The 13,410-nt window shown below is 37.7% G+C and overlaps 1 long non-coding RNA gene across 1 annotated transcript in view; it reads left to right on the top strand.

Annotated features, from left to right (window-relative positions):
- Window positions 1-13,410, top strand: part of LOC145537167 (uncharacterized) — a 966,757-nt gene that overhangs the window by 628,028 nt on the left and 325,319 nt on the right. The window lies entirely within an intron of this gene.

Below are 13,410 nucleotides of genomic sequence, written 5' to 3' on the forward strand. Positions count from 1 at the left end.
ACTACTGTGGGCAAGAATCCCTTAGAAGAAATGGAGTAGCCATCATGGTCAACAAAAGAGTCTGAAATTCAGTACTTGAATGCTATCTCAAAAACGACAGAATGGTATCTGTTCATTTCCAAGGCAAACCATTCAATATCACGATAATCCAAGTCTATGCCCCGACCAGTAACGCTGAAGAAGCTGAAGTTGAACGGTTCTATGAAGACCTACAAGACCTTCTAGAACTAACGCCCAAAAAAGATGTCCTTTTCATTATAGGGGACTGGAATGCAAAAGTAGGAAGTCAGGAAACGCCTGGCATAACAGGCAAATTTGGCCTTGGAGTACAGAATGAAGCAGGGCAAAGGCTAATAGAGTTTTGCCAAGAGAACGCACTGGTCATAGCAAACACCCTCTTCCAACAACACAAGAGAAGACTCTACACATGGACATCACCAGACGCTCAACACCAAAATCAGATTGATATATATTCTTTGCAGCCAAAGATGGAGAAGCTCTATACAGTCAGCAAAAACAAGACCAGGAGCTGACTGTGGCTCAGATCATGAACGCCTTATTGCCAAATTCAGACTGAAATTGAAGACAGTAGGGAAAACCACTAGACCATTCAGGTATGACCTAAGTCAAATCCCTTATGATTATACAGTGGAAGTGAGAAATAGATTTAAGGGACTAGATCTGATAGACAGAGTGCCTGATGAACAATGGACAGAGGTTCATGACATTGTACAGGAGACAGAGATGAAGACCATCCCCATGGAAAAGAAATGCAAAAAAGCAAAATGGCTGTCTGAGGAGGCCTTACAGATAGCTTTGAAAAGAAGAGAAGCGAAAAGCAAAGGAGAAAAGGAAAGATATTCCCATCTGAATGCAGAGTTCCAAAGAATAGCAAGGAGAGATAAGAAAGCCTTCCTCAGCGATCAGTGCAAAGAAATAGAGGAAAACTACAGAATGGGAAAGACTAGAGATTTCTTCAAGAAAATTAGAGATACCAAGGGAACATTTCATGCAAAGATAGGCTTGATAAAGGACAGAAATGGTATGGACCTATCGATAAAGGACAGAAATGGTATGGACCTAACAGAAGCAGAAGATATTAAGAAGAGGTGGCAAGAATACACAGAAGACCTGTACATAAAAGATCTTCACAACCCAGATAATCATGATGGTGTTATCACTCACCTAGAGCCAGACATTCTGGAATGTGAAGTCAAACGGGCCTTAGAAAGCATCACTACGAACAAAGCTAGTGGAGGTGATGGAATTCCAGTTGAGCTATTTCAAATCCTAGTTCCAGATTCAAAAATCAATCACACAACATTGTAAATCAGCTATACGTCAATTAAAAAATCCATCAATGTCATCCAATTATTAACAACCTAAAAAATTGTACAGTTATACCAAATGATACAAAATAATAATTTGACAAAATTAAACACTCATTCCTGCTATAAAATAATCTCAGCAAACTTAAAATGAAATTTTTTCAAGTTGATAAACTGTCTATCTAAAACCTAAACCTGTATCATACTTAATGCCAAAGACTTAATATTTTACCCCTAAGAAGGGAGCAGTAAACAGATGTCCTCTCTCACCATTTTTATTCAGCATGGTACAGGAAATCGTAGAGAGAAAAATGAAGCAAGAAAAGGAAATTTAAAAGGTATGCAGTTGGGAAATAAAGAAGTAAAACTCTCCCTAGTTGCAAATGAGATGATTGTCTACATAGAAAAATCCAGGGAATCTCCCAAAAGTAGGAAAAGAAAAAGCTACTAGAATAAATCATTTCCACAAAGTCAAAAATTGCAAGATCAACACACAAAACTGAGTTAGTTGTATTTCTATGGATGAGCAATGAACATGTAAAAAATAAATTTGGAACAGTACATTTTATATTCATTCCAAAATGAGATACTTGTATATAAATTTAACAATAAATATACAGAATTTGTATAAGAAAAGCTATACAAGACTGATGAAGGAAATCAAAGAACAGCAACTAAGTGGAGGGATAAACCACTTTGATTGTAGATCAGCATAGTTAACTCGGTTCTCTCCAAATTTATATATAGGCTTAATGCAATTCCTATCAAAATCCCATCAAGGTTATTTTGTAGATATAGACAAGATAATTATAAACTTTACATGAACTAGAATAGCCAAAACTGAGTGAAAGTCACTCAGTCATATCTGACTCTTTGTGACCTCATGGATTGTATAGTCTATGGAATTCTCTAGGCCAGAATGCTGAAGTGAGTAGCCTTTTCCTTCTCCAGGGGATCTTCCCAACCCAGGGATCAAAACCAGGTCTCCCGCATTGTGGGCAGATTCTTTACCAGCTGAGCCACAAGGGAAACCCAAGAATACTGGAGTGGGTAGCCTATCCCTTCTCCAGGGGATCCTCCCAACACAGGAATTGAACCAGGTCTCCTGAATTCAGGCACATTCTTTACCAACTGAGCCATCAGGGAAGCCCTAACAATTTTGAAAAAGAACATAGTGTCACATATTTCTTGAAGTCCCTTCACATATTTTTCGTACCATTCTTTCTTTCCTGTTTCTCCAGACCTCCACATCCACAAAAACTAGATTTTTATATTATCCTTCAAGTAGCTAATGATACTGGAAAATTCCCATTCACCTATCACTGAATTTACTTACTCTTTTTCTGTCATCTCCAGTCTTCTATTAAGTGAATTTTTATAGCTCAGATATTATAATTTTCAGTCCTAGAAACTCTGTTTCTGGTTTTAAGTAGTTTTTATTTCTCTGTTGAAATTTCCTTTGGGCCTGTTTATTATGAGCATATTTTCATATACTTCATTCAATATAGTTATAGGAGCTTCTGTACTTTAAGTCTTTTAATTTTGAATTACATCATGGAAGTTTTATTGATACATTTCATAAACTTGTTTCCTGTCATGTTTCCCTGAATAGTGTTGACTGTTTTTGCTTTAAATAGGCAGTAGACTTGATTGAGCTCAAATATTGAAGTATCCCTGGTGATGGGCAGGCCTTGCACATGTGTAGTACATGTGATTCAAGAATCAACCAGAGAGCACCAAACTGAACTCCCTGTGTTATGCAGAAGCTTACCACTAGCCATTTTACACTTGGCAGTGTATATATGTCAGTGATACTCTCTGAATTCACCCTACCCTCTCCTTGCTCCCCTGTGTCCACAAGTCTGTTCTGTATGTCTGCATCTCTAGTCCTGTCCTGCAAATAGGTTCATCAGTACCATTAAAGGGGTGGGATGAGGGGAGGTAGAAGGGAAACTCAAGAGAGAGGGGAAATATATATATATATATATATATATATATATATAGCTTATTTATGTTGTTCTCCAGCAGAAACTAACAGAACATTGTAAAGCAATTTTCCTCTGATTAAAAAGAAGAAAAAAGAATCAATCAGAAATTGGTGCAGAGATTTATATACAAAATCTGGGCCTTCCCATCTGTGGCTCTGTATTTTCTGAGATTTTAACTTTTACTTTTCAGTTGCTGTGGTTTCCCAAAATTCTGTCCTCTAATTTATTGAATTCATAAGTTGTGGCGTTTTGTCTGAATTCTGGATGCCCCACACTGTGTCTGGACCTGTCCTTAGGCAAAAACCTGTAAAAATGGAACAGTCTGTGACATTCTCTTTTCCTTCATTTTCCTAATGAAGTCTCCTAACTTAAAATTTCTTTGTAGAAATGCTTTAAATTAAGTATTGTTTAACAGAATTTTTTTAATTGAAAAACATTTAAACTGAAACATACTTGCTTTACAACGTTGTTTTCATTGCTACTGTCCATCACGGTGAGTCAACTGTGTGTATACATATATCCCCTCCCTCCCACCTACCCTATCCCACCCTTCTAGGTCATCACAAAGCACCAGCTTGAGCTCCCTGTGTGATATTCCAGCTTCCTGCTAACTATCTTATTTTACACATAGAAGTGTATATACATCAGTACTACTGTCTCAATTCGTCCCACCCACCCCTTCCCCCATGTACACATGTCCGTTCTCCACATATGCACTTCTATTCCTGTCCTGCAAGGAACCTGACAGTAGAATTTTTAAAAGAAATCTTTTTAATCTCTTCATTCTAACTCTATAAGGCACTACTATGATTAGCATTTTCCTTAGCAGTTGTTGCAATCTGTTCGTGTTTCTTCTTAATCCTTTGTTAAAAATCAATGATTTTGTGTTACTATAAGTTTAAATAAATGAATAGATTATTTCTGCTTTCTTGAGAGTGTTGAGATAATTTTACATCTTATTTTAATAACTCATATTCCATTCATGTCACATTAAATTGATTTATATGTGGCCTAAATTTGAAGCTAAATAGAATTATATAATTAGTTAAAACAATTTAATTTTTTTATACTGACATTTTATTTCCTAATAGTACCTTTAAGGAAAAAAAAAATGTCAGGTGGCAAGAATACACAGAAGAACTGTACAAAAAAGATCTTCATGACCCAGATTATCCAGATGATGTGATCACTCACCTAGAGCCAGACATCCTGGAATGTGAAGTCAAGTGGGCCTTAGAAAGCATCACTACGAACAAAGCTAGTGGAGGTGAGGGAATTCCAGGTGACCTATTTCAAATCCTGAAAGATGATGCTGTGAAAGTGCTGCACTCAATATGCCAGCAAATTTGGAAAACTCAGCAGTGGCCACAGGACTGGAAAAGGTCAGTTTTCATTCCAATCCCAAAGAAAGGCAATGCCAAAGAATGCTCAAACTACCACACAATTGCACTCATCTCACACGCTAGTAAAGTAATGCTCAAAATTCTCCAAGCCAGGCTTCAACAATATGTGAAACATAAACTTCCAGATGTTCAAGCTGGATTTAGAAAAGGCAGAGGAACCAGAGATCAAATTGCCAACATCCGCTGGATCATCGAAAAAGCAAGAGAGTTCCAGATAGACATCTATTTCTGCTTTATTGACTATGCCAAAGCCTTTGACTGTGTGGATCACAATAAAATGTGGAAAATTCTGAAAGAGATCAGAATACCAGACCATCTGACCTGTCTCTTGAGAAACCTGTATGCAGGTCAGGAAGCAACAGTTAGAACTGAACATGGAACAACAGACTGGTTGCAAATAGGAAAAGGAGTACGTCAAGGCTGTATATTGTCACCCTGCTTATTTAACTTCTATGCAGAGTACATCATGAGAAACGCTGGGCTGGAAGAAACACAAGCTGGAATCAAGATTGCCGGGAGAAATATCAATAACCTCAGATATGCAGATGACACCACCCCTATGGCAGAAAGTGAAGAGGAACTAAAGAGCCTCTTGATGAAAGTTAAAGAGGAGAGTGAAAAAGTTGGCCTAAAGCTCAACGTTCCGAAAACTAAGATCATGGCATCTGGTCCCATCACTTCATGAGAAATAGATGGGGAAAAGGTGGAAACAGTGTCAGACTTTATTTTTTGGGGCTCCAACATCACTGCAGATGGTAGTTGCAGCCATGAAATTAAAAGACGCTTACTCCTTGGAAGGAAGGTTATGGCCAACCTAGATAGCATATTTAAAAGCAGAGACATTAGTTTGCCAACAAAGGCCCGTCTAGTCAAGGCTATGGTTTTTCCAGTGGTCATGTATGGATGTGAGAGTTGGACGGTGAAGAAAGCTGAGCACCGAAGAATTGATGCTTTTGAACTGTGGTGTTGAAGAAGACTCTTGAGAGTCCCTTGGACTGCAAGGGGATCCAATCACTCCATCCTAAAGGAGACCAGTCCTGAGTGTTCATTGGAAGGGCTGATGTTGAAGCTGAAACTCCAATACTTTGGCCACCTCATGCGAAGTTTTGACTCATTGGAAAAGACCCTAATGCTGGGAAGGATTGGGGGCAGGAGGAGAAGGGGACGACAGAGGATGAGATGGTTGGATGACATCAGTGACTCGATGGACATGGATTTGGGTAAACTCCGGGATTTGGTGATGGACAGAGAGGCCTGGCGTGCTGTGATTCACGGGATCGCAAAGAGTCAGACATGACTGAGCGACTGAACTGTACTGAGTACCTTTAAACCCCATAGCACTATTCTTTAATCTTCACCTTCAAATTTACATAGGATGGTTTTTCAAATACTTTGACTACAGTCTAATCTTCATGTGATTTAATGATCATTTATGCTTGAATATAAATAAGCAGAGAAACCCTTGTTCTGGCTTTTAAAATTCTGTATTCCTATATTGATAATAACTGTTTTGCTGTAGATGACAGAAAATCAATTCCAAAATGCTTACACCAAACAGAGTATTATGCTAGCATAATTTGGAGCAAGGGCTTCCCTGGTGGCTCAGTGATAAAGAATCAGCCTGCAGTTCAGGAGATGTGGGTTCAATCCCTGGGTCAGGAAGATCCCTTGGAGAAGGAACTGGTAACCCACTCCAGTATTATTGCCTGGAGAATCGTATGCACAGAGGAGCCTTGTGGGCTACAGTCCATGGGGTTGCAAAGAGTTGGACATGACTTAGCAACTGAGCAACTTAGCACATAATTGAGCATCCTAGAATCAACTCACTGTAGGTACGGCTCAGTCCATAGTTTGATTGGTGTCATCACATATCTAACCCTTTTCAGCCCTTAGCTCTCTAGTCCTCCTTCATGTTTGCTTCATTCTCAGGTGGGCTTCTCCCATGCAAAATTAGTAGCAAAGACAATCACATTCATAAGCTCTCATTTATGTCTTTTAGCCCACAATGTTTTCTCACCCAAATTGTCCTAACCAAAATAAAACAGAAATTTTATTGGTCCAATGTAAGTCACAATGCACATTTGGGTCATTGTCTCATCTCTCTTTTTAAAGGATCAAGTCAACCCTGAGAAAACAGAAGTTGGAACCTCAAAAGAAAGTAACAGTCAACATATACTCAGTATAACCAACTGAAGTACACTACAATATCAGATGCCTTTAGATTGAATGGTTTCCTGTTACTGTACTTACAGTTTATTTCTGTAAGTAGCTAAATAAATCTGGTCATCATATATTCCTTCTTGATTATCTCCTATCAGAAATAGAGCATGTAGAATACCTTTGTTCTGTGTCAGGGTATTTCTTCAGCTTCTCGTTGATTATTTTCACTAGACACAGATAGTAAATTGTTATTCTATATACCAAAAGATTCCATGAAATATTGTTATTATTCTCTCATTTGAAGAAGACAAATAAAAGCTAAGCTTTTCTCTTGGTGTTTTTCATAATATATAATTAAATATAAATTATATCTATAATGTTAAGTATATTCCTGGCTAAAAGAATGTTTTGACATTCTAAGTAAGTCTCCATAAATAGTATAATTAGACCTCCAATTCTCCTGGTTTATGAATAAGTGATTCTTCCATTTAAAGAAAAATTAATCCCAGTTCTTCACAAACTTTTCCAAAACTAGGAAATGAGTGACTATTCTGTGAAGTCAGCGTTACTTTTATACCAAAACAAGAGAAAATATCACAAGAAAAGTAAAAATAAACTTTATTTTTGTGAATAAAGATCTTGTGAATATAGATGGCAAAGATCCTCATCAGAATATTAGCAAACCTAACCAAGTAGCATATAAAAAGAATTATACACCATGACCAAATGATGTTTATCCCTGGAATGCAAGGCTAATTTAGCATCCAATAATTAATTAATATACCATGTTAATAGAAGAAAGGATAAAACACATAATCATCTGAAAAGATACAGAAAAAGCTTTGATAACATTCCATGCATTTTTGTGATTAAAACACCCAATGAACTAGAAATAGAAGATAACTCATTCAGCATGAGAAAGGGCATTTAAAATAAATAAAAGCCCAGAGTAGCCCAAACAATATTGAAAAAGAACAACATTAGAGGACTCATGCATCCTAATTTCAGAACTTACTATTAAAGCTATAGTAATCAAGACAGTATAGTACTGGTATAAAGACAGACATATAAATCCAACACAGTGAAGTCGAAAGTATATGAATAAATCCTTACACTTATAGTCAATTAAGTATATTTGACAAGGGTACCAAGAAAATAAAATTGAGAGAGACTAGTTTTTTCAACACATGGTGGTTGATACAACTAGAGATCCACATACAAAAGAATGAATTTGGACTCTCACCTCACTCCATACTCCAAACTTAATTCAATATAGATCATAGAACTAAACATAAGAGGTAACACTACAAAACTCTTAAGAAGAAGACATTTTTTGGCTTAACTTGTAGTTTCTTAGATATGACCCCAAAAGCGTGAATGAAAAAAGTAAAAAAATAGGTAAATTTCACAGCCTCATAAACTTATTTGTTGCAAATGATACTACCAAAAAAGGAAAAGGGCAACACAAAGAATGAGAGAAAATATTTTAAAATCATGTCTCTCATTCAGTTCAGTTCAGTTGCTCAGTCGTGTCCGACTCTTTGTGACCCCATGAATCGCAGCACACCAGGCCTCCCTGTCCATCACCAACTCCTGGAGTCCACCCAAACCCATGACCATCGAGTTGGTGATGCCATTCAGCCGTCTCATCCTCTGTCGTCCCCTTCTCCTCCTTCCCCCAATCCTTCCCAGCATCAGGGTCTTTTCCAATGAGTCAACACGTTGCATGAGGTGGCCAAAGTATTGGAGTTTCAGCTTCAACACCAGTCCTACCAATGAACACCCAGGACTGATCTCCTTTAGGGTGGACTGGTTGGATCTCCTTGCAGTCCAAGGGACTCTCAAGAGTCTTCTCCAACACCACAGTTCAAAAGCATCTATTCGTTGGTGCTCAGCTTTCTTTATGGTCCAACTCTCACATCCATACATGACTACTGGAAAAACCATAGCCTTGACTAGACGGACCTTTGTTGCCAAAGTAATGTCTCTGCTTTTTAATATGCTATCTAGGTTGGTCATAACTTTCCTTCCAAGGAGTAAACGTCTTTTAATTTCATGGCTGCAATCACCATCTGCAGTGATTTTGGAGCCCCAAAAATAAAGTCAGCCACTGTTTTCAGTGTTTCCCCATCTATTTGCCATGAAGTGATGGGACCAAATGCCATGATCTTAGTTTTCTGAATGTTGAGCTTTAAGTCAACTCTTTCACTCTCCTCTTTCACTTTCATCAAGGGGCTCTTTAGTTCCTCTTCACTTTCTGCCATAAGGGTGGTGTCATCTGTATATCTGAGGTTATTGATATATCTCCCGGCAATCTTGATTCCAGCTTGTGTTTCTTCCAGCCCAACGTTTCTCATGATGTACTCTGCATATAAGTTAAATAAGCAGGGTGACAATGTACAGCCTTGACGTACTCCTTTCCCAGTTTGAAACAAGTCTGTTGTTCCATGTCCGGTTCTAACTGTTGCTTTCTGACCTGCATACAGGTTTCTCAAGAGGCAGGTCAGGTGGTCTGGTATTCCCATCTCTTTCAGGATTTTCCACATTTTATTGTGATCCACACAGTCAAAGGCTTTGGTATAGTCAATAAAGCATAAATATATGTGTATCTGGAACTCTCTTGCTTTTTCGATGATCCAACGGATGTTGGCAGTTTGATCTCTGGTTCCTCTGCCTTTTCTAAATCCAGCTTGAACTTCTGGAAGTTCACGGTTCACATATTGCTGAAGCCTGGCTTGGAGAATTTTGAGCATTACTTTACTAGCGTGTGAGATGAGTGCAATTGTGTGGTAGTTTGAGTATTCTTTGGCATTGCCTTTCTTTGGGATTGGAATGAAAACTGACCTTTTCCAGTCCTGTGGCCACTGCTGAGTTTTCCAAATTTGCTGGCATATTGAGTGCAGCACTTTCACAGCATCATCTTTCAGGATTTGAAATAGGTCACCTGGAATTCCCTCACCTCCACTAGCTTTACTTGTAGTGATGCTTTCTAAGGCCCACCTTTGTCCAGAGTATATAAAGAATTCTTAACATTCAATAATAAAAAAAATAAATAATCCACTGTATAAATGGGAAATGACTTGAAAAGATATTTTTCCAAAGAAGATATGTAAATGGACAATAAACACATTGAAAAATTCTCAACATCATTAGTCATAAGGGAAATATAAATCAAACCCACAATGGATACCACTTCACACCCATTAGGATTGCTATAATCAAAGCAAACAGTATGAACTTTTTTATGAGGATGTGGAGAAATTGGAACCCTCACTCATCACTGGTGACACTGTTAAATGGTGTAGACACTTTGGAAAACTGTCTGCCAATGTGTAAGAGCGTGGTGCAGTAATGTCACTTTTTATGTTATAAACCATGACAGATTTTGAAAGACACTCATCTACCCCAGTCATTATTTTGCTAAGTAGGCACAATTTCTTTGGCTTATTGGCTAGTTGGTCTCAGTTAAATTTCAGACAGTTAATAGCAGACGAAGCTGAATGTAATCCCTAGTGTCTAGATTAGAATATACTAACACACTCTGATTTTAGTGGAATGAAGTAGAATTATTTTCTTCTGCATAATTCCCCATAGTGGGGCAGACTGAGAATGCAGAGTGTGCTGAGGAAAGGCAATGTTCCCAGCATGCACCGGTACCAAAGCTTTCCTATCTTTACTTCATCCTTCAGTGTTTTACTTGTAATTGCTGCATAGTGCCAGAATGAAAGGTACACTTACCCGTTTCACATCTATTCCCTTTTCTCTTATCTTCCTCCCCACCCCTGCTGGATGCTATTATTTTGATCAGATAAGGAAAATTGTAAGGGCAGGCAGAGGTAAAGGGGAGATTAAGTTACATTGATTAACTGAAAGGAGAATGCATTAGTTTCTAGGACTGCTAAAATAAAATACCACAAACTGAGTGGCATAAAACAACAGCAATTTATTCTCTTACAGTTCTGGAGGCTAGAAGTCTAAAATGAATTTTTCAGTAGGGCAATGCTCCCTCTGTGGGCTCTAGGAAAGGATCTGTTCCCTGCCTTTGTTGTTTCTCGTGGTTGTTTGTAATTCTTGATGCTCCTCGACTTGCAGATGTAACAACCCAGTCTCTGCTTCCATCTTCACATGACATTCTCCTCTCTATAGCTCAATGTTCAATATTTTTTCTTTTTATAAGGATACCAGTCATATTGGACCCATCCTAATCCAGTATGACCTCATCATAGTTTCAACTAATTATATCTACAATGACTCTATTTCCAAATAAAGCATATTTGAAACACAATAAAGCACAATAATGAGCTCCTGAAGAAAAGATACTAATGGTTATTTCCCAACCATGATATTAGAAGCAGTTTGCAGTAGCTAGGAACCATATCAAATAAGTGTACTGTCTCTAAAATGAATGCATCAAATATGATTTGAATTCTTTTCATAGAATATAAAGTTTTATTGAACCAGATGTATATCATTTATAGAATCAGTTAAAAAGGATTTACCATATTGGTTTATATATTCCTTAATGATTCTATACAAATTTGTGTATATATTTAAATATATATAATTATTTATTTTCACAAGTGCATGAGAAAATACTGAAGTTCATATTGAATAAGGAATCTTATATGGTGACATTTGGAAATAGTGTTTTAAACTGAACATTTTCGCTATAGAAGAATATAATTGATTGCACTGTATTCTGGTTGTGTATGCAAATTACCATGATGTAAAATACAGTTGGGAATAGTTTATAATTCCAATATAAAGTTGACTAAAATATTCATTATTATGTCAAGTTTATTTTCATCTGGAATTCTATTTAATCAGCAGAAGAGTTGTGGACATAAGAATAAATAACATTATGGTAATTAATACAGGGAGTAGCTTCCAACTGTATGATTTATGGGCGGAAATTTTCTAATCATGGTTAGAAATTTTTGAGAAGGACTCATAGTGTATTACAGGATGCAGAATGCTTTCCCTCTCCACTTCTTTGAGTTACTCCAGTTCTCTCTTTACAAGGTGATATGGCTAGGAAAGTGAGTCTTACATTCCCTTCAACCAAATTCAGCCCACATTTCCCCAGAAAACTTTCCTTATTAATTCCCCATGAGCCATTCTTATCAAGAAATACTGTGCTAGGTGCTAGATATACCAAGATGAATATTAGAGGGTCATAACTCCAGGTGCTCACAGATACAGGGAGTAAGGGATGATGATAATTATAATAATATGATAGGCATTATTCAGAGGGTCTTAGAAAAGTCCTAATAAGATCACACACTGAATTCTTCCAGCAGAGAAACTATATAACTTAGTAGGTAAGAGCTTGAGATTTTTTCTTTCTAGTTTGTTTATTTATGGGGTTTTTTTTTTGGCCTACGCTGAGTTTTCGTTGCTGTACAGGCTTAGTTGTGGCAAGTGAGGGCTACTCCCTAGATGTGGTGCTCTGGCTTCTCATTGCAGTGGCTTCTCTTGCTGTAGAGCTTGGGCTCTAGGGTTTCAGTAGTTGCAGCACATGGGCTCAGTAATTGCAGCTCCCGGGCTCTAGAGCACAGGCTCAATAGCTGTGGCACATGGGCTTAGTTACTCTGTGGCATGTGAGATCTTCCCAGATTAGGGATGGAACCCGTGTCTCCTGCATTGGCAACCGGATTCTCCACCACTGAGCCACCAGGGAAGTCCGAACTTGAGTTGTGAAGTCAGAAATACTCAGGTTTGAATCTGGTTTCTACCACTAACTGGCTGCATAACCATGAGCAAGGTACAGAATCTCCTGGAACTTCCCTTTTCTCATCTCCTAAAAGTAAATACTACAAGATACGTCATATGACTGGTCTGAGCATGGAATAAATCCAGGTTGTGTACATTTAGAAGAGCACCTAACATATGGTAAGTGCTCAAAATTAGTAGCTACTTTTACTGCAACTGTTCTTACCAGCTATCTCAAAGCAGTTTTTGTACTTCAGACAGTCCACTGAAATTAACCCCTCATTCACTGACCTTCCCAATCCAACCTTGGGGAAACTAGGTACAGCACCCCGTTCCACCAATGCTACATCATCTGCTCAGTGAAAAACTGATTTTTACTCAGTCCTGAACATGTGACATGAAGACTGAGACCCAGAAGTCATTGTTTAATCAGCTTCTGAAGAGGTGTTTTTCATTGTTCTCAGGGATAAAAATATATACACCAACAAATGTCTGTATATCAGGGCTTAGCAAAACTTTTCTATAGAGTGACAGTAACAATTTTAGAGACTGTGGATCATAAGATCTGTGTCACAACTATCTGTTCTTGTATTGCTAAAGTAGTTACAGGCAACATATAAATAAATGAGTTTGAATATTTTCTAATGTAACTTTATTTTTAGAAAAAAAAAAGTGGGCCGTAGTTCACTGACTCTTGTTCAAGAGCATATATAATGGTTGTATATTATTTATATTTGGTATTAAACTAAGCTGTGAACTCATTGAGGCCTCACTAAGGCCAAGTCTTACTGATCTCTGTAATATATTTATAAATATACA

The sequence above is a fragment of the Giraffa tippelskirchi genome, chromosome X, assembly GCF_054371585.1.
Source record: "Giraffa tippelskirchi isolate mGirTip1 chromosome X, T2T-mGirTip1v1.2.pri, whole genome shotgun sequence".
Classification (NCBI taxonomy): domain Eukaryota; kingdom Metazoa; phylum Chordata; class Mammalia; order Artiodactyla; family Giraffidae; genus Giraffa; species Giraffa tippelskirchi.